Here is a 22215-nt window from a genome sequence, read left to right on the forward strand (position 1 = left end):
AGAGTCCCTGTGGGGAAGCCAGCTTGCAAAGAATAGGCATTTGCTGTTCTTGGTTGCAAAGAGGTCCAGATCGGGATGACCCCACTGCTGGAAGATTCGATCTACCGTTGGCTGATGCAGTTCCCATTCGTGGGTGTACACCATTGACCTGCTGAGGGTGTCCGCCAGAACATTTGAAACTCCTGGCACATAAACTGCCAAGAGATTGATCCTGTGTTGTATTGCCCAAGCCTAGATCTCTTGGGCTTCCAGAGATAGAAGAACCAACCTCGTTTCTCCCTGTTTTTTTAAGTAATGCATACTTGTAGTATTGTCCTTGCGAACCAATACTGTGGCCCCTCAAATGATTGCACGAAAGGATTTGAGGGCTAAGAAGATGGCTCTTCCTTGCCATGCCATGCCTTTTGTTGAGGGCTCCATTTCCCGCTGACCTTCAGCCCCTGAAGGTGTGCTCCCCAACCCTCGAGGGATGCGTCTGTGGTGATTGTGTAATTTGGCGCTTCTTGAAGGAACGCACACCCCTTCTTTAAATTTCTTTCTTAGACCCACCATAGAAAGACCTCCCGCATCAGAGGAGTGATTTGAATGAGATCTTCGAATGAACCGGAGACTTGTAACCATTGCAGGTTGAGTTCCTCTTGAAGGGGCCTCATTCTGAGGCGGCAATTTGGTATCAATGGGATGCAGGAAGAAACCATTCCCAGAAAGGACTTGAACCGTCGGACTGAAACTGACCTTCTTGATAGTAACATCTGAGCCATGTTTTGGATCCTCTCTTGCCTTTCGTCTGATATGAAATCTTGAACCAGCTGTGTGTCCAAGGTTGCTCCTAAGAACGTTTGCCTTTGGAAAGGAACAAGGTGTGACTTGCTGAGGTTGATAGAAAGACCCAGAGATTGGAAGAGAGACAGACATCTTTGGACATGGATGTTTGTGTCTGAGAAAGAATTCGCCGTGATAAGGCAATCGTCCAGGTAAGGAAATATTTGAATCCCCTCCAGCCGCAGGTGAGCTGCTACTGGAGCTAGGACCTTCATAAACACTCTGGGTGCCGATCGCAGCCCAAAGGGAAGGACTTTGAACTGAAAATCCCTGCCAGCCACTCTGAAACGCAGGAACTTCCTGTGACGGGGTAAAATGGAAACGTTGAAGTACGCATCTTGAAGGTCCAGAGTGGCCATGTGATCCCCTGCCGACAGAAGATGAAGTATTTCTTGAAGCGATAACATCCAAAATGATAGTTTCTTTAAATACTTGTTGAGGGAACGAAGGTCTAGAATTCGACGCCATTCTACGGATTTCTTCCATATTAGAAAAAAACGTGAATAGAATCCTATTCCTCTCTGCATTGAGGGACTTTTTCGATCCCTCCTTTTTTCAACATCAAATTTATCTGGGAAAACAACTCCTTGAGAGGAACTGGAGGAGGGCTTTTTGGAGGGAAATTTGGAGGAAACTTTTCGAATTCGAGAGCATGGCCCCTGGCTACGATGTCTAGAACCTATCTGTCCAAAGTAATTGAGGACCAGCTTGAATAAAATTTTGAAATTCTTCCTCCAACTTTTACATGGGACAGCGGCAGTAGCGGTGGCAGGTGATGACACTCATTGCCTTTTATTGGAATCCTTTCCGCGATACGAAGGTTTTTTCTTATTCTGGGAATAGGATGTGTTGCGCTGGCCATAAGATTGGTAACGTTGTGACTGGTAGCGCAGATTCCCTTGATAAGATCTGAAGGAAGATTGTTGGCTATAGCTATCTCTATTAGAGGACGATCCACATCCTCTCGCACCCCGAAAGGGCGGATTCTGAAACTGCAAGGTGCCAAGAGATCTGGCAGTTTCAGTGTCCTTTTTAATGGTTTGCAAGGCTTCTTCTACATGTGGGCCAAACAAAAACTCCCCATCGAAGGCATGTCCAGCATCTTAGCTTCCACTTCCTGAAGAACGAAGTAGCCTTTAACCAGCCTTGTGGGCGTAGGGCAGCAGCCCCCGCCAGCTGCCTGAACCCAGTAGAAGCCACATCCACTGCAGAGTCTATAATCTCTGCCGAGATCCGTTCTCCTTCTTGCAATATCTTCAGAGCTTCAGATTTCGAAGGCTCCTGAAGCATGTCGATGTACGGTGAGATATCCGACCTCATATGTCGGTCGTACTGACCCAGAATGGCTAGAGAATTGGCCGCACGGACCGTTGTCGCTGCCATCATGGAGACTCGTTTACCAGTCAAGACCAGACGCCTGCTGTCTCTATCAGGTGGGGCTGTGATCGGGGATGATGTATTTCTAGCCCATTTTTGGGCAGCTTGCACGATCACAGAATCTGCCTTAGGGTGTCCTATAAGGCAAGCTGGAGATTTGTAAGGCGCTTTATATTTTTTGTCTAGACGTGGTAAGACTGGAGGAATAGATGCCGGATTCGACATCACCTTTAGTCCCTCTTTCCAGATGAATTCTATAATTGGGATCGTCCGCACTAGTTTCCTTGGCTGGTCAAGTCATAGAGGAAACATTCCTCTTTCTTAGTTTCCATAGGAATAAGGAAACATTGGGTTGCTCTCTCCATAAGAAGGTGAAAACCTCCAATGTCCACTGGAGGTGAATCGGCAGCAATCGGAGGCGAAGGAGAAGGTGTCTGGATTTGATATTCATCCCACTCCGACAACAAAGACCTATCATCTACTTCACCTTCTTCTCGCTCTTCATCTTCTGATGAGTGTGCTTCCGTAGGATGATGGGAAATTACTGGCGAAAGAGGTCTAGGAGACCTGAATTCTGATGTGGAAGCCTGCGCCACTGGTGTAGGAGGCACGGAGTCCGCTGATTCAGATGGCGGGAAACAACTGTAATAATCGTCCAGCATATGCTGAAGATTGGTTAACAATGCTATAGGCATTTGAGCTGTCGGAATACTAGTAGTGGGTGACGCCAAATGTTCAGGTGAAGGTTGATCATCCTGATCTACCTCTTGGTATTTAATGAGCAGTTCTGAAGGACTTGTAGCTGCTCCAAACCTACCATCCACATCAGAATCTTCCTCACTGTCTTCTGAGTCCAACAATTTGTCAGGAACCTGTAGAGGTACCTTATGTGGAGATAGATGCAATGGAGATAAGGGTTCAAGCCCAGAACCACGTCTTTGTAGCAAAGAAGGCTTCGCGTAGACGGCGTAGAAGTTAAAGCTGTAGATGGTGACCAACCCTGCATTTCTGTACATGTTGACAATTTTTGCGTCGACGGAAGAGCCGTCGACGGAGGAATAATTCCTGGAGATGATACCGTCTATGAAGGCGTGGTCGTTGATAAAATTTACTTCGATGACGAGGAGGGCTTCGTCGACGATGAAGTCGTCGACGATTTGGCCGTCAACGTTGTAGTTCTCGTCAACGATGAGGAAGTCTTCGACGACGATGGAGTGGCTGTCGACGATGAAGCAGTCATCGACGAAATCTTCTTGGTCTTGGCAGTCGACGGTAGGAGCAGACGTAGTTTCTCATGTCGACGATATAGGTTTTACCGAGACATAGACCAGCGTTGACGCGGAAGACATGATCATGTCAGGTTTAGGCGATTAAAAAGTTACCGTCGATGTAGAAGTTGTGTCGACGGAAATCTTCGTCGACGAAGGGGTCGACGACGGGGTCTTCTTCTGCGGAAGAATCTTCTCAGAAGTTGGTTTAGAGGCAAAATCTTGACCGATCTTCTCGGTGGAAGGCGAAGGTTTGCTCATGACAGGAGGAGTAGCCTTAGAAGTGGAAGGCCTCTCTGACCGCTTAGAAGGTTGCTGTCTCTTCACAACCTTGGCCCCTGCAGAAGATAACACCTCCTCAGCAACTCTCTTCCTAGAGGCCACAGATGACCCAGAGGTAATACTGCCTACCTCAGACACTTGATTGTCCTGGTCCTTGAGCTTCTGTAGCCACAGAAGTAAGCAGCCCTCTCTGTCCCTGAGGGTCTTTTGAGGGAAGGCCCTGCATATCTTGTAGTCCTTCACTAGTAGATGCATTTCTTGTGGGGATCTTCTGAGAAAAGCCGGAGCTTACCACAAGATTCACAAGGCCTGAATAATGATTTCTTAGAGGAAGACATTCTAAAACCAAGAAATCCTGAAGAAACTTGAGAAGAACTGAGCAGAGCTCAGGGAGACTCCCTTCACACGACTTGCGGTAGAAAATCTGAGAGCCTGAGCCTCTGAGGAGAACTTTCTGGTGGGTGTTGTCGCCTGATTGGCTGCAGTTTGGGCTATGTATAATGACTATGATAGTCATGCATGAGGAACTTTTTTCTTAGTAGCTTGGGCTACTTTACTTCCTGGTTTCTTGTTACCAAGGTTTTTGGGTTGTTATGGCATATTTATTACTTTTTTATGTACCGTGAACTCCCACTCCGATGACGGGGAATGATTCAGGCATGTGAATCTATGAAAGACACCCCAATACTGGAGAAAACGGGGTCTATCCTATACTAAAGCAGTGTCTCAGACACCTGCCATGAAGCAATGTGTGCAGTATTCCGGGGACTATCATAAAGCAGTGTCTCAGGCACCTGGCATGATGTGGTGTGTGCAATATAATGGGGACTATCCCAAAGCAGGGTCTCAGACACCTGGCATGAAGCAGTGTGAGCAGAATAACAGGGGCTATGCTATCTTAAAGCAGTGTTTCAGGCACCTGTCATGAAGCTGTGTATGTAATATAACGGGGACTATCCTAAAACAGTGTCTCAAACACCAAGCATGAAGCAGTGTGTGCAGTATAATGGGGACTATCCCAAAGCAGTGTCTCAGGCACCTAGCATGAAGAGGTGTGTGCAGTATAATGGGGACTATCCCAAAGCAGGGTCTCAGACACCTGGCATGAAGCGGTGTGTGCAATATAGCGGGGACTATCCTAAAACAGTGTCAGACAACTGGCATGAAGCGGTGTGTGCAGTACAACGGGGACTATCCTATCCTAAAGCAGTGTTTCAGACACCTGGCATGAAGCAGTGTGTGCAGTAGAACGGGGACTATCCTAAAGCAGTGTCTCAGGCACCGGCCATGATGTGGTGTGTCCAGGATAATGGGGACTATCCTAAAGCAGTGTCTCAGGCACCTGGCATGATGTGGTGTGTACAGTATAACGGGGACTATCCTAAAGCAGTGTCTCAGACACCTGGCATGAAGCAGTGTGAGCAGTATAACAGGGACCTTGCTATCCTAAAGCAGTGTTTCAGGCACCTGTCATGAAGCAGTCTGTGTAACATAATGGGGACTATACTAAAACAGTGTCTCAGACACCTGGCATGAAGCAGTGTGTGCAGTATAACGGGAACTATCCTATCCTAAATCAGTGTCTCAGACACCTGGCATGAAGCGGTGTGTGCAGTTTAACGGGGACTATCCTAAAACAGTATCTGTACAAATATAAACTATTAGTCCACAGACTATTAACACTATTATAGGAAAAGCTCCCACGAAGTGTGATGAAATGGCTTTCTGGATTGCTTGCAGGACCTATCAGTTACAAGCAATGTTTCCGTACACTACTCCCGAAGAAAAACACATAATACTGATTATGTATCTTCATCTTGGGATGGTGCCTCTGTAGAGGAATGTAACACCTCGGTATTCATCTTTGCATGCATTTACACCAGTACGCATGGGAAGCCTTTATTGGCAGTTCCTCCTGATGTACTAAGGCAGGTACAAAATGAGCACGGAGCTGCACCAGCTCTGGACTTAGATATGAAATTAATGGGGAGCTTCTCTGCTGTGTCCTCCATCATCCTTAGCAATATTAAGGGACTTAGAGATATCAAGGGAGAGGCTTCAGTTTGGGCTATACGCCAGAGACTGGAAGCAGTTCCGATTAAAAATTGTGAGTGGGAACTACCAAAAATAATTCAATGTTTATACCTCTGTACATGGAGATACCTTGGGTCCTCGACCTATTAAGCCATACTGAAAACCCCAAAATGACACAGGGGGTTCCATTAAAAATAAATCTGCAACAGGAGGGAGGATAAAAGACAGACTGGAGCACCTGTTTCTCGGAAATTTGGCTTGGGTGGTTGTAACTTAAAAGACTGTGAAAAACTTTTTTTAAACCTAACCGACATCAGTATTTTGATAGCTGCTCTTCGCATTCTTTTCAGAACACTTAATCAATCATTTGTATAGCGCACTACTCACCCGTGAGGGTCTCAAGGCGCTGATGCGGGGGGGGTGGTAACAGCTACTGCTCGAACAACCAGGTCTTGAGGGGTCTCCTGAAGGTCAGCAGGTTCTCGATCAGTCGCAGATAGGTGGGGAGGGTGTTCCACGTCTTGGCAGCGAGGTAGGAGAAGAATTTGCCGCCGGCGGTGGTTCTGTGTATGCGTGGGATGGTGGCGAGGGCGGCGCAGCGAAGCCGGCGATTTGAGGTGTAGAAGGTGAGACCCTTGTTGAGGTATGCTGGTCCGCCGTTGTGGAGTGATTTGTGAGCGTGGGTCAGGAGCTTGAAGGTGATCCTCTTGTTGACAGGGAGCCAGTGCAGGTTCTTCAGGTGAGCTGTGATATGGGAGTGGCGGGGGATGCAGAGGACGAGGCGTGCAAAGGCGTTCTGTATGCGTGCAGTCTTTTCTGGAGTTTGGCCGTGGTTCCAGCGTAGAGGGCGTTGCCGTAGTCCATGCTGCTGCTGACGAGGGCATGGGTGACCGTCTTTTTGGTTCCAGTGGGGATCTATCTGAGGATCTTACGAAGCATGCGGAGGGTGTTGAAGCAGGAGGATGAGACGGGGTTTACTTGTTGGGTCATTGAGAGTGATGAGTCCAGGATGAATCCTAGGTTGCGTGCAGGACGGTGGGTGTCGGTGCGGCTCCCAGTTGGCCACCAGGAGTCGTCCAAGGCGGAGGGTTTGAGCAGAGGATGAGGACCTCCGCCTTGTCCTAGTTCAGTTTCAGGCGACTGTTTTCCATCCAGTCGGCGACGGCCTTCAGTCCTGCGTGGAAGTTCATTTTGACGGGGTCCTTGGTGAGTGAGAGGATCAGCTGGGTGTCACCGGCATAGGAGACGATGTTGAGGTTGTGCGAGCAGACGATGATGGTGAGTGGAGCCATGTAGACGTTAAAAATGGTAGGGCTGGTCCTTAGGGCAGGCCGCATATGATCTTGGTGGCTTCCGAGCGGAATGGGGGGGGGGGGGGGGGAAGTAGGTGATCCAGCTTAGGGCCTTGTCGCTCATTCTGCGTCATGGAGGCATGTGCGGAGGGTGCGGTGGCAGATGGTGTTGAAGTCCAGGAGGAGGAGGGCTGCGATTTCGCAGTTGTCGAGCATGGTCCTGATGTCATCGGTGGCAGCAATGAGGGCGGTTTCGGTGGTATGCTTGCTGCGGAATCCTGATTGGGATGGCTTCAGGAAGTTGTTCTCCTCGAGGAAGTGCGACAGTTGCTTGCTGACGATCTTTTCGATGACTTTAGCCGGGAGCAGGGAGATGGGCCGGAAGTTCTTAAGGTCCTTTGGGTCCGCTGTGGGTTTGAGTAGTGCGTTTACCTCAGCGTGTTTCCAGCTTTCCGGGAATGTGGCGGTCTCGAAGGAGCTGTTGATGATCTTCCGGAGTTGGGGAGCAATGATGCGGTTGGCTTTATTGAAGATGTGGTGTAGGCAAGGGTCGGATGGTGAGCCGGAGTGGATGAGGGTCGGATGGTGAGCCGGAGTGGATGGTGTTCACGGTCCTGAAGGTATTGTCGTGGTTGACGTGGGTCCAGGACGCCAGGAGGTTGGTGAGGCTGGGGGGTGGTGAATCAGAGGTGTTAGCAGCTGTTGGTAGGGTCTGGGTGTTGAAGCGGTCGTGGATGTCTGCGATCTTGCAGTGAAAGAAGGAGGCTAGTGAGTCGCAGAGGTCTTGCGACGGTGGGATGTTGTTGGTGCTGGAGCTGGGGTTGGAGATCCTTCACGACGTTTAAGAGCTCTTTGCTGCTGTGTGCGTAGTTGTTTATGCGTTCTTGGAAGGAGGTCCTTTTGGTGACTCTAATGAGTTGGTGGTGCTTCAGGGTGGCGTCCTTGAGGGCAGCGTGGTTGTCCGGTGTCTGCTCATTGCGCCACTTCTTTTCGAGTTTTTGGCAATTCCGTTTTGACTCCTGGAGGTCGCTGGTGAATCAGCTGGCCTTTCTGTCTGCACGTCGGTTTGAGTGTTTTTTGATCAGGGCGAGGGTGTTGTCGCAGTCATCGATCCATTGCTTGAGGTTTCAGGCGGCTGTGTCGGTGTCGGTGGGTGGGTTGTGGGCGAGGGTGGTGATGAGCTGGTCTTCAGTGATCCTGTTCCAGCTGCGGTGGGTTATTCATTGCAGGTGGTGCTGCGAGGTGGGTTTCTCGAAGGTGAAGTGGACGCAGTGGTGGTCGGTCCAATGGAGTTCGGTAGTGTGGCTGAAGGTAATGCGTTTGCTTGCGGAGAAGATGGGGTCTAGCGTGTGTCCAGCAGTGTTTGGTTGGGGACCGTGACAAGCTGTTTGAGTCAGAGGTTGGTGAGCAGGGTGATGGAGTTACTATCGTCGCTTTTCTCAAGGTGGAAATTCAGGTCCCCGAGGAGGATGTAGCCTGTGGATGCAAGGGCGTGCCGCTGACGATGTCGGAGATGGCGTTGATGAACAGTGGCCGGGGCCTCAGGGGTCTGTAGACGAGTGTTCCTCTGAGGGTGGTGTTGGGGTCGATGTGGATCTGGAAGTGGAGATGTTCAGCGGGGCTGGAGGTCGCGATTCTGAGGGTATTCCTGTAGACAATGGCGATACCTCCTCCAGGTCTGTTGTTGCAGTCTCTCCTGGTGATCTTGTAACCCTCTGGGATGGCAATGTTGGGTGCCGAGGAGTTCAGCCAGGTCTCCGTTAGGAAGGTGACATCTGGAGAGGCTGAGTTGAGTAGGTCCCAGAGTTCAATTACGTGCTTGTGGATGGAGCGGGTGCCGAGTAGAAAGCATCTGAGGTGGTTGCATCCTGACGGGTGGGGTGGGCGTGCTGGTGTTCGGTGGCAGGAGAAGCGCCAGTATCGGCAGAAGAAGGGTCCGTGGGTGAGATTCGGGCTGGCATGGAAGCAGTTAGCTTATCGTTTGGTGTTGAGTCCGTGGAAGAAGTCGGTGTCGTAATGTCGGGGTCTGGTGCTGGGCACTGTCCAGGCACCCACAGGCGCAGACAGACTTGCCTTAGGTGCGTGCCTACACTGCGCGCCTACACTGAAGGTAAAAGAACAGAAAGGGGAAGCTGATCCGAGTACCAAAGAAAAGAGGAGTACAGTAGAAAGAGTGAAGGGCATGAGACTGACATCAGCATAAAGAGAGAGTAGAAATGTTTGGACTCTAAAAGACCAATAAATAAATAAAAGTAGCAGGACTTTCTAAAAAACATGTGAAATAGGATTTGGGTGAGAGCGCTCCTAGACAGTGTTGCAGAAGTCAGGATAGTACATCAGATGCTTCAGTTAGATTTGCATTCAGAAACCTCCGATGACTTTATACAGATCGAAACTCCAGATCAACATTTAAACCCTCCTAATAGGGTTTACAACTTAAACATACAAACTGAAAGGAACATACCATGCATAATCAAAGCAGTCTTCTGGACACAGTTATCTAATGACTATGACATCATCCTAGCGGAAGAAGACTGGTCTCGAGCCTTCATTAGGGAAGCAACCTGGGGGGAGAAAATCATAAGGGTAGTCTTCTCTCCTATAGTACCTGAAGATGTCAGGGAAATTTATGCGAGACAAGCTCCAGCTTTATATATAAATCAAGCAGGGTGGCACAAACACTTTAGTTCACGTGTTATTACCCTACACAGTAAACAACAATCACAAGCTCAATACCCTTTAAAATCAGAAGCAAAATCTGGTATAAAAGCAATACTAGATCAATTGCAGTACCAGGGCATAATAGTGCCTTGTCTTTCACCAATGAACATGCCCCTTTTTCCCCATCTTCAAGCCAGACAGCTCCTATAGAATAGTCTTATACTATAGAAATTTGAATTCGAACACCAGTACATATGAAGTACAAAACGAGCACAGCACAGGTTTAATGACAAACCTGGTGTGGAACAAATATAAAATGACCCTGAATATTGCCAACAGATTTTTTAGTCAGAACATAACGCCTGAGTGTGAGTATCTTGCGGCTTTCAGTTTCAACGGAGTGCAGTTTTCATTCCAACGCTTGCCCATGGGCCCCTGGCCTGTTTACAGCGCAAATTATCTTACAACCAGATCCTGGAGGATTATCATATCTTGATTATATCTTCTTAATTGATGATGATTTGAATCTACACCTGACCCAGGTACACAGGGTAGTGACCGTATTAATATCACACAAAATAAAAAAAAATGTATTGAAAAATGTCTACATGACGGTGACCTTCCTGGGATACGAGTTATCCAGCAAGGGTAAAGGTTTAGATCCGGACATCCTTCAGAAGTCCGCTACCTTGCAACCTGCCGACACTGAAAAAGTTGCAATCCCTGCTGGAATTTCTTAACTTTGAACATACTTATTTGCCTCCCTGCGCAGAGAGAGCGACGCTTTGCATGACCTGATTTCTCCCACATTTTGGTCCAAACAGTGGTTAAACGTGCATACCGATATATTGCGTGCTCTACAAGCAGACATGCTTGAGACTAAATATTTACAAACTAGGGACAACAAAACTAATCTCTTTATCAGAGCCATACCCAGTCACTATGGTTACATCTATATAACTTACCATGAAGGACAGACTGTCCTTATTGCTTACAAGTCTCAATAGTATTCCCTGGCTAATGCACTTTTTGCTTCCATCAAAAAAAGAGCAACCTTTGGTACAGGGAAAACATATTATTGTTCTTCCCATACCAGCACTAGAGGCTGCCACAAACGCAAGCATTTATAATGTTTGTGCCCTTCATCCGCGATGGGCACAATGGGCCTCTGCTTTGAGTGCAGTATATGTAAAGTTTCAGTATGATCGCTCTCTTTGTATGCAAGCTTTTCTCCAATATGAATGGGATGTTGCTCCAACTTCAGTCACTTTACACATTGAGTCTTACCAGACAATCCTCTATACAGATGGCTCTGCACAACGTGCATTTGGAACAAAATACAAACGCTCTGCAGCCTACGCTGCAGTACAAGGTAAAGTGATGTATGGACAATTGATCCCTCAATGCACATACACTCAAATCCTAGGTGACAGTACTGCACAACATGCATAATTACTTGCCCTGCTACTTGCATTACAAAACACTGATTTGTCAGTTCCCACACTTACGGTGTTTGAACGCCTTCTGTATGCAAGGTTACAATGTCGATTTGCAACATTGATGATTAAAGTGATTCAACGATTCAAAGGGAAAACCTGTAAAGAATAAACAGCTTTGGGGGAAAGGTAGCTGTCGTACGAGACAAGCTTGAATTGGTCCGTGTGAGACACAGTTTGGGCTATCAGCGTGGGGGCATTTACACTAAACAGAACCGTGTAGCTGACCTAGATCTGAGAGCTGCCATTCAGACTAGCAGAATTAGCCGGATCTCAAACAAAGATCAGTGGAGAGATTTTAACAGCAATTAATGCAACCAAGAAAGCATGGAAACCTCCAACAGATGTTTTTCCCAAATACTCCTACACATTGAGTTCAGATAATGTTCCTGTAGACACAATACCAGAATTGGGAGATAGAATAACACATAATAATCTGTCTAGATTAGATTTAATCAAAGAAGCACATGCAGGAATTAACACTACAACAGCTATGCTACAACAACTCCATTGGTGGCCCACTTTATATAAACTGACTAGGGACTATGGGCCAGATGTAGGTAAATCTGATTTACCGACTCTAGAATACCGAATTTTACCGATTCGGTATTCTAAATTAGGTAAATCAGATTAGGTAAAAAATTGGTAATTTTTACCGAATCTGTATGATTCGGTAATTACCGAATCGGTATTTACCGATTCGGTAATTGCCATTAGGAATCAATGGCAATTACCGAATCGGTAAATACCAATTCGGTAAAATTAACAAAATTGCAAGGGGGACAGGGTGTCACTTTGACACCCTGTTGCACCCCTGATTTTGGCTTGTGTGCCATGTGGCACACATACATGCCCTAAGGGCAGATGTGCATGTACACATGTATTCGTTATTTACCATGCAGTTGTATTACATGGTAAATAATGAATCTGTAATGGCCTGTGGCACTGTTTGAAGTGCCACCTACATCTGGATTTACCGATTCGGTATATTTACCGATTCGGTATTTTACCGAATCAGTAAATTTACCGAATCGGTAAATTTACAGATTCTGTAAATTTCAAGGGCCCTACATCTCCATTTGCAAATACCGGTCGGTAACAGCCGAAATCGGCAGTTACCGACCGGTATTTGCCGACCTACATCTGGCCCCTATGTTAGATAGTGTGACATTTGTTACAGATTAAAACCTCCACTGTGAAAAGATCCTTGCCCTCATGATTTCAAATATCCCCTCCAGGTGATTTATTTGTACCACATCGGTACCCTCAATTCAGCCAACCGATACAAGTATATATTGGTAGCAACTGATTCATGTTCTTGATTTCTATGGATTTGGCCACCGACAAATGCAAGCACTTCAGCAGTAGTAAAATATTTGAAGTGCCTAGTGTCAATGAGGGCAGTTCATTGATTTCATTCAGATAGCGGTCCTGAGTTTGCCTCTAAGCTTACAGGGATTCAATGTCTGCTCTGGGAGTTTGTCTACAATTCAGCAACCCGTTCATAGCTAAATCGAACGGCGTTGTAGAGAGGTCCAGGGGTGTGGAATTTAATAAAATAGCTACTTGTCCATGGGGCAAGTTGCTTCATAAATCTACTTGTCCTGTAACAAAATCCACTTGCCCCTTTTGTGCCATGTAATGTATTAACAAATTATGGCAGCAATCTCATTATATAAGGGCTCTGATATATCCTTTCTAAGTATGCCAGGGGATCATACTATAGTAAGGTTTGAATACTAACAATTCCATTATTTTGCCATATTTCCGCAGATCTGCATACTGGGGCTGAAGGTAGGGGTAAGCAATAGATCCAGGCTTGGAATGCCCTGTTGAGTCTATGCAAATCTATTAACTTGTACATTTTAAGGGTTTTAACCAACTCTTCTCTAATTGTTTCCCATACTGAGAAAACTTGAAAATTTACTCTTGACAATGGCAGATGTAAAACTTCTTCCAGGGCTGGGAAGAAACTGGTTGGAGGGAAGTGAACTTGCAAACACTCAACAGATTTTTGCATGAGAAAATGTACACATGCACATTTATTCGTGCTATTTCTTGCCCTACTTCAGTACATTTTAGTGAATTCACAAAAGCCGTAAATCTGCACTTACTGCAAGGACATATTCAATGGGTGTACTTTTGAGACTTTCTTTTTTGATAATCAATTTGATTGATTTTAAATGGACACTTTTGCAGCAAGAAAAACACAGCCAGCTTTTTGCACAGTGATCAGTACAAAACAGTGACAAAAAGGGGGGAGTAATACCATCACATACAGGAGTCCAACTAGGAATAGCAAGCGACAATGTCCACAACTATGTCCATAGGGAAGCCTCAGGAAGGTTCAGTCTTCTACCACCCCCACCCATTTACCTCACACCCTTCGAAACTTTTTGGGGCAGCCGTGGGCTGCATATATTGGGTGCTCCTGCGCTGCACACCAATCTACCCCTCTGTGTCATGGAAGGGGCCAACGGGTCCAGCCAAAGAGCTGCAATATCCAGTTTAGCTACCATCAGAGCCGTGGTGAGACAAAGCTCCTCGGGGAGCCCCAGCGTCTTGAAGCACTCTACAAGGCCAACAAGGGACTCGAAATTCCAGGAGGCAGCCTGCTTATATCGCCCTCACCTGTGCCTGCCTGCGGTGAGCATAAAATCACCTCGCTGCTCCCGCTCCGTGGGAGCCGCAGCGTCTTGAAGCACTCTACAAGGCCGACAAGGGACTCGAAATTCCAGGAGGCAGCCTGCTCATATCGCCCTCACCTGTGCCTGCCTGTGGGGAGCATAAAATCACCTCGTCGCTGCCGCTCCGCGGGAGCCGCAGCGTCTTGAAGCACTCTACAAGGCCGACAAGGCACTCGAAATTCCAGGAGGCAGCCTGCTCATATCACCCTCACCTGTGCCTGCCTGTGGGGAGCATAAAATCACCTCGTCGCTGCCGCTCCGCGGGAGCCGCAGCGTCTTGAAGCACTCTACAAGGCAGACAAGAGACTCAAAATCCCAGGAGGCAGCCTGCTCATATCGCCCTCACCTGTGCCTGCCTGCGGGGAGCATAAAATCACCTCACCGCTCCCGCTCCGCGGGAGCCGCAGCATCTTTAAGCACTCTACAAGGCCGACAAGGGACTCGAAATCCCAGGAGGCAGCCTGCTCATATCGCCCTCACCTGTGCCTGCCTTCGGGGAGCATAAAATCACCTTGCCGGTCACGCTCCGCGGGAGCCGCAGCGTCTTGAAGCACTCTACAAGGCCGACAAGGGACTCGAAATCCCATGAGGCATCCTGCTCATATCGCCCTCACCTGTGCCTGCCTGCGGGGAGCATAAAATCACCTCGCGCTCCCGCTCTGCGGGACGCGCGCCAGGCAAAGCTGGGGCCAAGGGCGGGCCAATTTGAGCCCGTTCGAGACAGGGAGAGGCTGGGCTGGGCCCCCCTCTAAGGCCCTGGATATCAACGGTTGACCTGCCTTTCCAGTAAATGGACTTAAAGACTGATATCTGAGCCAATTTTAATTTCCTTTTCCTTCATTATTTTTAACTAATCTGATTTAACATGGCAGTACGTGAGGGAACAGGGAGGAAAGGAGCTGGAATCGGGTACGTTGCGGGAACACTTGACCAATTTATAACGAGGGCTTGCCCATGAGATCGCTATCACAGAGCGAAGTCTTTCTATTGACACTGTGTTCTCAAAACGATCATCTCTGGGGGGTATTATAAATGTGTGCTCGCAAGAAAGACACTGCCAGTCTGCTTCCGCAATTGGCTCCCAGTCGGAGAATGTAAGCCCACAGCAAATCGTGGCATCACCTAATATTGATGGAGATCCTTCGAACCCTACGTTACTGCCACGTAGCACATTGCCAAATTCGTCTAAGAGCACGGTCATGTGCGCAGCAGAAGTCAATAAAGAACCCTCACAATCTATGGACCATATGCAGGGGGTTGCCTCTAAGAGAAAAAGAGGTACACGAGGAGGTACACAGCAGAAGGGAAAGAAGCCTAAGATCTCTAAACCAAGGAAACAGAGAGAGCCGCCACATACAAACCCCCAATCACCTAAGTCTCACAGGAAACTGTCTGCAGTAAATGCCATGAATATGGATGAAATTGTAACCGGTTTACCGCAGTCTGAGGAAGTGTACTGGCAAAAAATAGGTGCTCTCATAACATCTTCTCTGGAGCCCCTAATGAAAAGACTTTTATCAATTGAGAATAGGCTTGAGAAATCGGAAGGACTGATAATGTCTACTTTGGGAGGTATTGAAAACAAAGTAGTGAGTGGTGGCCATGCAAACGAGTCAGTGAGGGAGGGAAGAAGGTACCCTGCAGCCTGTTCCAGTATCACACTGCCATCAACTGTGGGTTAGTTGTGCAATCAACAGGCCCAAATATGTTAAGGGACGGAACAGTGAGTGGTGGAAACTTAGTTCCCTCAGAGATATATGGGGTAAGCCACAGTAATGACAGGGATAGGAATGAGGCAAAGAACTTGCGTCCCTACCTAGACCTTCCCCCAGATTGCACACCTTATGTTGCAGTTCTGACTGGTGTTCCTGAATTGGAAGACGGTAAAGTTGAATCTTATGATCAACTAAAAAACAAGACAACACATTGGTTAAATAATAATAGACCACTGCCCCGAGATGCAAAGTGTAAGATTCTCTTTGTAAGGAGAGTGAGCTGGGTAGGAGGTAGGACAAAAAAGTTAGCAGGAGACTGTATTGTCATTAATTTCAAAGATCCTAAGGCGGCGGACTATGTCTGCTGGGGCTCTCGGACACATCCACAATCCTCTATCCAGGTCCGGAATTTAAGTTATTTTTATATTCCACCAGATCATACACTTAATTCTGAGCATTATGACTACCACAGGGACAGGATTGGTCAGCTAGATGAGAGGAGGGGCTGATGGGGCGAGGAGCGAGTCTTGGTCTGTAGTACCAACGGGAGGAGACACACACGGCCAGCAGGTAGCCCCCCGAGGGAGGGGGAGGACTGGTACTCCCATTATACAATAAATATGCCCCACTTTACTGGGGAAGACATCTTAGCAAAGTGGACTGACTACAGGAAGAGAAATCAGGTCAAGCAAATGTTTTAATCGTGGTTTCTTCAAATTTAAAATCACAGGTGGAGGAGCACCCAAGGCGCGTTACTCTGAACACGCACCAGTCCGCCCCTTGCAAAACAAGGCCAGCTGGGATTGAGGCTTTTCAAAGCAGCGATAGGCCTTTCACAGGCATTTGCCCCCCCCCCCTTCAAGCCCCCCAGGGAGTTCTTTTGAATTAGTATCCTGGAATATAGCAGGCCTGTCAGCAAAGTTCCGGAATCAGGAATGGTAGGAATTCATTAACAAATGTAAAATAATCTGTGTACAGGAAACCTGGGAGGTAGACCACACTAATTTCCATCTAAATTGTTTGGGATCCCGGCAAGTAAGTCCATGGCCGAAAGAGCGAGGGGAGGTCTTCTAATTTCCGTTGATTTGAGCTCGGAAGGGGGCTGGGTTGATCTAAAATGGAGCTCAGATTGCATGATAGGCCTCTGGTTTAAAAATAGGGGCCTTACTATAATCCTGGTTAATTTCTACAACTCTGGATGATCCAGAGCGAGAGAGCTTGACAAAAGATTAAGCTTGTTATTGGAGTAGAAGCAGGGTACAACGGCACACAGGCTTCTAATTGTGGGGGACTTCAACTGTCATCTGTGCCCAAATCTGGTACCCATCAAAGAAGACTGGACCTCGTGTAGCTTGGAGGAGGGACCACTTTGAGCACACGCTGTAGGGCAGGGTGTTGAGCAGGGTGATGAAAAACCATATGCCTGAACATACAATGGATCTATTGGCTGTTGAGCCTAACAAGCCGGTTAACCCTACTTTTAAAGGAAGGGGTTGTAGCTCCTTTATCGATTTTGTATTAGTGTCCCAACTGCTTAAGAATTGGCTACTGGGATTTTCAATAGAGCTGAGTGGTTTTAGTGACCATAACTCCCTAACATTGTTGCTAGCAGAGTTAAACACAAGCAGGGTCACAGAGAGGGGGGCTGGGTTAAACCTAGAAAAGGTCATGGATCAGGGTAGGAGTCTGAAATGGTCAAGAATTAATGGTGAAAGATTTTATAGGTCCCTTGTAAAAGAGGTGAAACAGTTTTTAGAGGAATATTTAGATTTATCAGTGGAAGGTGCATCCATAGTGGAGGCATTTGAGGAAATAGGCCGCCTGATAGATGGTCTTTTAGAGATGACAGGCCAGGGCAAGCGTAAAAATGATCCCAGATGGTTTGATAGAGCGTGCTCTCTTGCACAGAGGAACCTAAGAACTGCCCTAAGAATTAATCCAAGGGACAAACAAAGGGTTACGCAATGTAGGTTAACTTATAAGCAGACAGTAAAGCGCAGGAAGAGTGCACTCCAAACCCAAACCTGGGAGGACCCGAGAGGAGCTGCCGAAAGGAAAGATATGACCACCTTTTGGAAGATAGTTAATTACCCCTGTTTTCTAGATGTAAAGAGCCCGCGGATAGGATCTAATGTTCTACCGGAACAGTGGATGGTGCATTTTAGAGGGCTTTATAAAATCGGGGGAATAGTGAGGCACAGGACAGGGTGTGGGGAGGTGGAATGTCACACTAGACTTCACCCTGGGAGAGATTACTGCTGGTATCCTGGGTCTCACTAGAAATAAGGCACCTGGACCGGATGGGATCCCCCCCGGACCTTTTCCTAAGTAAGGTGGATTTATGTGCACCAACTTTAACAAGAGTAATAAATGCTGCAATAGCTACGGGCTTCCCCATTTGTGGTCATCTGCCATAATAGTGCCCATTTCCAAAAAGGGGAACAGACATAGTCCCCAGTGCTACCACCCAATCTCCCTTATAGATGTAACTGCCAAAGTGCTGGGACGTGTTGTTTTAAATCGTCTGATGAATTGGGCTGAGGAACAACATATTATTACTGACGTCCAGTACGGATTTAGGGCTAAAAGATCAACAACAGATCAATGCTTAAATTTATATTTACTGGTGGCTAAATACACCATTGCCAGTAATGAAGCAGTTTACTTAGCATTTATGGACCTTACCGCAGCATTTGACTGTGTCAATAGGGAGAAGTTGTGGGTTCTAATGAGTAACTTAGGGGCAGACCAAGAGCTTATCAAGATTATGAAAGCCCTACATTGGAACACCTCGGCTAAAGTTAGGTACAATTTATAGGGTGGATCCACTGAGCCTTTTATCTGCACTAGTGGCATGCGACAGGGGTGTATTCTGGCTCCATTCTTGTTTTCCATGTACATAAACGGCCTAGAACAAGCCCTAAGAAGTCTAAATGTGGATTCACCTAGAGTAGGCAGAAGAGCAATCCCGGTCCCGCTTTACGCAGATGACGCGGTCTTGTTGGCACGCACCCTATTGGGACTACAGAGATTGATAGATGGTTTCGTGGCTTTTATGAATAATTTAGATTTGTCTGCCAACCTGACTAAGTCGTACGTTATGGAGACAGGGACCAAATCAAGGAAAAGTTTTAACTATAGAATAGGCGAACACACCCTATAGAAGGTACAGTCCTTCCCGTATCGGGGCATATTATTTGATGGGTGTTTAAATTTTAAAGCAGTAATTGAGGAGCGCTGCAATAGGTTAGCGTCTAGCACAGGGGCAATTATGAATTTTGGCCGCAGACTAAGACGGTGGTCCCCGGAACAAATGATGAATTTATATAACTCAATCTGCTATTCCAAAGCCGTGTATGGTGCAGAACTTTGGGGGTTTGCCGACTCTGACAAACTGCAGGTCGAGGAGAACAAATATATGAGAAGGCTCCTTAAAGTCCCTGTTAGACCTGGGGTTACCAGTCTACATAGGGTAGCTTGGCACAAGGTAGGAAAGTCTATCCCAAAGGTACATGTGTTAAGTTTGCGTCGCACCATTCAGTAACACAGCGTTCATCCACCAGAAAAGAAAGACACTTCACCAGTCTTAGAAAAATACGGGCTGTTTTATAAAATTCACTTTGCTGTTTTTCTTTTTGTTACTTAGCCGTCTTTAGTTTCAGTTCATAAAATTACTCTACATTTGATTGTTACCATCTAAACTTTTACATTTAACATTTTCTTACACCAATGGAAGGAGTCTAGCAATGTTTCCCGTATTTAGACAGTGCAGAGTATTCAACTAAAATTGGAGAATACAACAATATCCAAACTCCCTCTATAATAAGGCAAGACTATGCATTACTCTTAGGGTCTCAACGTTACTATTGGCATGTAGTTACAGGTTCCATCAACAGTTTCATTACTATCACATCATTTCCATTGTTCAAGCAGCTGTTCATATAAATAAAGACAGGCAGGTTATTTCTGTTATTCTGTCTACGCTACATAGAATGCTCTAAATTCATATAATTATGTCAGATTTCCACAGGCTGCTCTGTCTCTCACTGTTCTGCAAACAGGGGTGGCCCCCACCTTCTTTAAGGGCACTCTGTTATCTCAGCTGACATGAATGGTAAAGCTAACTTTCACTAGTGTTCTTTTATTGACCAGAGGAAAATGCCTCAACCCTAGCGCCACGCACTGGTGTCGCGCTGTTCCAGGCGCTGTTTATTCAAAGGGGAGATCTCCCAAGGTCTGCGGGCCACTTCCCAGTCCCCTCACGGGAAGCAACTGTTCATAACTCCCTGGCGGATATTCCGGTGAAGTAGTCACAACTCTCTCCCTTCAGGGACAACCTTAAGGCCAGTCACGAGGCCTTCTTAGCCCCTGGGGCCCCGCACTTCCCACCACGTCCTTACCGGATGGTACCACAATTCAGTCCCGGCCTGCTCACCACCTCCGATCTTGGTTCAGCTGTCATGGGGGTGATTCCGGCCCCAGCGCGTCAGCCTTGAGGCAGCTGACTGGGCCGGATTTGCGCGGCGGCCCCTTCGGCGCTCCACTCTGTCAGCGTCGGTGGGGCGGCTCCAACACGCAAGCGCAGGGGATTAGTGGCTCTTCTTCCGACCCTGCTCGATCGCGGCAGGTCTCGGGTTGCCACTCCGCCCCTCCTCACAAGGATCAGCTTCCGCCTCCCGGGCGTGCTCAGTTCCGCGGCTGCCCGATTCTCTCTCAGCCACACTACCCTCCCTCTCAGGGATCAGCGTCTGCCTCACGGGGCTTGCGCAGTACCGCGACTGCCCAGGTATGGGGAATTCACGCTCCGATTCTCCTCAGTGCCGTCAATTTCCTCCACCAAGTCTGCACTGCGAGAAAGCACTCCCGCATTGGCGCTACGGACCCCAGGTGAGAGGGAGACAACGAGGGAGACGGCGAATAAAACGAAAGGAGAAGGTGGGGGGGGGGGGATTGGGTGGTATCAAATCGGCTTTTCTGTCCACTCTCCTTCCGTGGCAGTTCTCTCACAGAAACTAATAAAAGTTCAACCTCTGGACATAGGAGCAGAACTACTACACAGATCGGTCTCCTAAGATCGATTTCTCTGGAACTGGGTGGATCTTTTGCCCAGGGTCAAAAGGAACTCAACTTGGCATGGTCAGGTCTGCAGTAAAGGGGGGAGGGTGGTGAAAGCAGTAAGGAGGCTATCCTTTGGAAGGAAGTCAACCCTCTGAATATCCTACCCCCCACCTAGCGCCACAGCCTGTACTCCAGCTGACTGACTCTCCCTGAATGACAAAATGGCCGCCCTCCAGTTGGCCTTTTATACCCCTAGCCTCAAGTGTCCAGAACAGGCCAGAAGGTTTTAGATTCCCTATGTAAACCTATGGGTCTCTTTCCTGAAGTAACCGTTATGGCAGTTACTGACCACCATTTTGGGTAACTAAGCTTGCCCTCAGAAAAGGAGGGATTTTTAGGCCTATGAAAAACCATGGGGTCAAAGAGTACCTATCCCCCAGGTCAACACCTTAAAAATTCCAGTGGACATAAAAAAATTAAAGGAGTGAGGGGCAAGAAGGGGACAAAAATAAATAAATAAAAGGAGGGATCACCCAAAGGGCTGACAGGTCTAACAGTCCCACAGTGCATTCCCTCCTACATTGTTCATGAAGATCTAGGCGGGGCTTTTATAGGGGACAAGGTGCGGGTCAGACCCTTGTTAGCATGGCTAAAGATCTGGGTTAATCCAGAGGCCATGCTGACCAGACATATAATCATGGATTGCCTGGGTAAGGATAGGGGAATGAATATTCCATGGTGAAACATTTAAAGGTCGTTTTTGAAAGCATTGGCTGTAAGGATCTCTTCTTAAAGCTGACCGGAATTATAGGTCTGGACCAGGACAGAGTGAAGGAGATGTTTTTTAACTATAAAGCCTCTTCCAGAGAAGAGAGGGAAAGGGGTTAACAGTCAGTCAAAGCTTACGGCTTAGTGAGGACCAGTGAAGGAATGGAACCTTACCTTGCCCTCATACACAATGCCCAGGATAGATTTTTAATCACACGTTTTAGGCTCAACCTTTTACATTATCTATTAGCTGATCTAGCAGGTTTTACCAGTTCAGTTGAGCCAAAGGGTCCCTGCGGCTGCGATCAACGATCTCCGCAGGATACCCTTCATTTTGTATTACTATGCCCCTTTTATTCATTGCCCAGGCGCCGTTTTTTAGTTAGTCTGCTGAAAAAAAAAACAAATTTAGGCACGCTAAGGTGGCCCTTTTATACTTGCAAATGGCCCAAGACCCCCTGACCCTACTTTCTATAACGAGCTTTTTAAGGCTGGCAGTTAAATTAAAAGAGACAAGAGGGATCTGCTGAAAAAAGCCCCCTCCCCCCTCGAAAATATGAGCAACATGTGGGGGTCGGACGGGGTCTCAATGAATTGCAATTCGAATAGCATTTGTATTCTTTTTAAAATGTAAATTACTGTACTTTTATGGTGTTTTTGTAAAATGCCGAATAAAGACTATTGATTGATTGATTCTCTGCCCTGTTCCCGTCCAAACTATCAGTAACACCCAAAAGCATGATCATCGGGTTCAG

The sequence above is a fragment of the Lissotriton helveticus genome, chromosome 1_1 (assembly GCF_964261635.1).
Source record: "Lissotriton helveticus chromosome 1_1, aLisHel1.1, whole genome shotgun sequence".
NCBI lineage: Eukaryota > Metazoa > Chordata > Amphibia > Caudata > Salamandridae > Lissotriton > Lissotriton helveticus.